The sequence below is a fragment of the Pinus tabuliformis genome, chromosome 5_2 (genome assembly GCF_031772625.1).
Source record: "Pinus tabuliformis cultivar Carrire ecotype Pingquan chromosome 5_2, CPIR1, whole genome shotgun sequence".
NCBI classification, from domain to species: Eukaryota; Viridiplantae; Streptophyta; class Pinopsida; order Pinales; family Pinaceae; genus Pinus; species Pinus tabuliformis.
This window is the reverse complement of record NC_142306.1, coordinates 1,104,386,837-1,104,389,551: the sequence shown is the minus strand read 5'-3', so window position 1 is coordinate 1,104,389,551 and position 2,715 is coordinate 1,104,386,837. Positions and strand designations below refer to the sequence as shown.

The following is a 2,715-nucleotide window of genomic DNA, read 5'->3' as shown; positions in this document are numbered from 1 at the left end:
GTACTTCTATCTTATGATCTTGTTTTATTTATGTATCAAGCAATAATTCTTCTTTAATTTTTTTATGTGTGAAAGTATGAATTACATTTAGCATTATTGCACTTTTGTATGATGTTGGCTTTGACTTTTCTCTTGTTGCTCTTGAACCAAAAGTGAATTTTTTTATACAAGTGTGTTTAACAGAAGTTTCGAAATTTAGGGCTTAGAAGGTTCAGCTACAACACCAGTCATGGTTCCCATCTGATTGTCCATGGCCTTGTCCCTGCCATAATAATGGCGAAAAAAAATTGAAACCACACACAGGCACAAAATAGAAATAATAAGAATGATAACTCCTTTTAGATTCAAAACACTTTTATGTTCGTGAGAATAGCATGGTGATTTTGGGGTCTAGAAGGGGGTTTAGCACTTGATCAGGATCACCACCAAGTCTCTTACAATGGCCTTTAACTATCAAAATTGTTTTTTTTCTGTAGGAACTCAATGGGCCTCGCAGTGTGTGAGAAGAGTGAGCAGATCATAGAGTATTTGGTTTTTGTGAGTACAGATCCCAACTGTGATGTTCTGGATTGAGATGTTTGTTTGTTTCTTTTCAAAATGTGCTCCATTTTCTAATGGTTGTTAATCTCTCTAGGACAACCTTTTAAATATTAATTTGAGAAACAATTTTCTTTCTAGTTTGTAATCGCTCTGGGTGCTTTAAAACTTTTGATTGTCTGTTATGTGCTGTTAGCTGAGCTAAGCAACCTTTGTGAATTCAGCCACTGGATAGGAAATGTTCCAGCGAACATAGTTAGTTTTTCTGAAGAGTCAGAGCAACCATGAGAAATGCCCAATTTATTAAGTGTGTGACTATGGGGGATGGTGTTGTGGGAAAAACTTGCATGCCTATTTCCTACACAAGAAACACATTTCGAACGGAATATGTACCAACAGTGTTTGATAACTCCAGTGCAAATGTAGTGGTGGATGGAAGTACAATGAATCTTGGCCTCTGGGACACGACGGGACAAGAGGATTACAACAGGATCGGGTCCCTAAGTTATATAGGTGCAGATGTCTTCCTCCTGGCTTTCTCCTTGATCAGCAAGCCCGGTTATAAAAATATTTCCAAAAAGTGGATTCTAGAATTGAGACAATACGCACCATTTGTGCCTATCATTTTGGCGGGGACAAAATTAGATTTACGAAAAGACAAACAGTTTTTTGCTGATCATCCCAGAGCAACCCCAATCTCGACAGCGCAAGGTGAAGATTTGAAGAGGCAAATCGGGGCTACAGCATACATTGAATGCAGTTCTAAAACACAACAGAATGTTAAGGTTGTTTTTGATGTCGTAATCAAAGTGGTTCTTCAACCACCAAAGCAAAAGAAACGCAGAAACAAGCAAAGAACATGATTTATTCTTTAAGGGCTTTATCTATCTTTGGCATCTGCAGAACTTTACAATGCATTATTTAATCAAAGGCTAGCATAATATTTCTCGAGTATTTATGATTTGTTACTCTATGTTCAATGTGTTGAATTTATTGTAAAGTCAAATGCTCTGGCAAAAGGTCCTGGTTTTTTCATTTTATATCATTGTCTGTGTGGTTATGGAGGACTTTTTTGAAATATGAAAGGTCCTTATTTTTTTCATTTTATATCATTGCATGTTGTGCTTATGGAGGACTATTTTGAAATGTAAATGAAAATTGGTTCTTGCAGAGTCTTCGGAGGCACTGAAGCAACAATCTGATCTTAACAATAGAAAGAGCAGCTTGTTGTAAATAATAAGCTCCAGGAAACACAAGGAAGATGCATGGGCCAAGGTTTCATCACTTCAGTTGGAATTGGCTACTGCAATTTGAGATCTAGAACTTGAGAGGCAACAATTGCAATGTGCTCGAGAGCATTATGTTATTTGTGAAACAAACTACAAGCATTTCATTCTACTTGAAGAGATTGTTGCATTTCAACAAAAATAGTAGGAACTGTTGCAAGGGATGTCCATAATTCTAGCGGATGGCAACCTTGAAACTTATAGAATTCAAAGGGAAGAAGCAACTTTTCATCTAGAAAAGACAGAAGTATGAGGAACTGATTGTGCTGATGATTCTACTAGTGTTGAAAAGTGCAAAATGAATAAAACAAAAAATGGAGACATGCACAAGGCCGGGGAAAATGGTGACATGGAGGGAGAAGATTGCGCAAACATACAATGCTTCATGAGAAATCATATTCACTTGTCAACTTTGTTAGTTATGTTCTTCAAAAAACCTGATGTAATTATGAGTGATTCAGAAGAAGAAATGGAGGATGGCCTGAACCTTAGTTCACAAGCTACCCCAGGGGTTGGTGGTTTATATAATCATGTTCAAGGTGCATTAAAAAAACTGAATACACCTGAAAGTTTACCAGAGGGAAATGGATTTCCATCCATTTATAAAATTTTCCCATGTAACACATGCCCTTAAGCAAAGAGAGCATGTTCAAGGCATGGAGGTCCTCTGCTCTTTGCCCTGTGAGAAAGACATGTAATTTTTTATTACTGAGTTTGGCTATATTGTCTCAATGTGCAAGATTTACTTTAGTATATAAAAGATCATAGAGTATTTGGTTATTCCACTCCTTGCAAAATATCTACAAAATTCTTTTTATGTAATTTCTACTTATAATTCATAGGTTTTTTAAGTAAAGTCTACTCATTTTCATAACTTAATGGGTTTCACTGA

At 36.3% G+C, this 2,715-nt stretch overlaps 1 pseudogene; it reads left to right on the top strand.

Moving 5' to 3' along the window:
- Window positions 1–821: 821 nt before the first annotated feature.
- LOC149163092 (rac-like GTP-binding protein RAC2 pseudogene) lies at window positions 822–1,426 on the top strand (annotated as a pseudogene).
- Window positions 1,427–2,715: the final 1,289 nt, after the last annotated feature.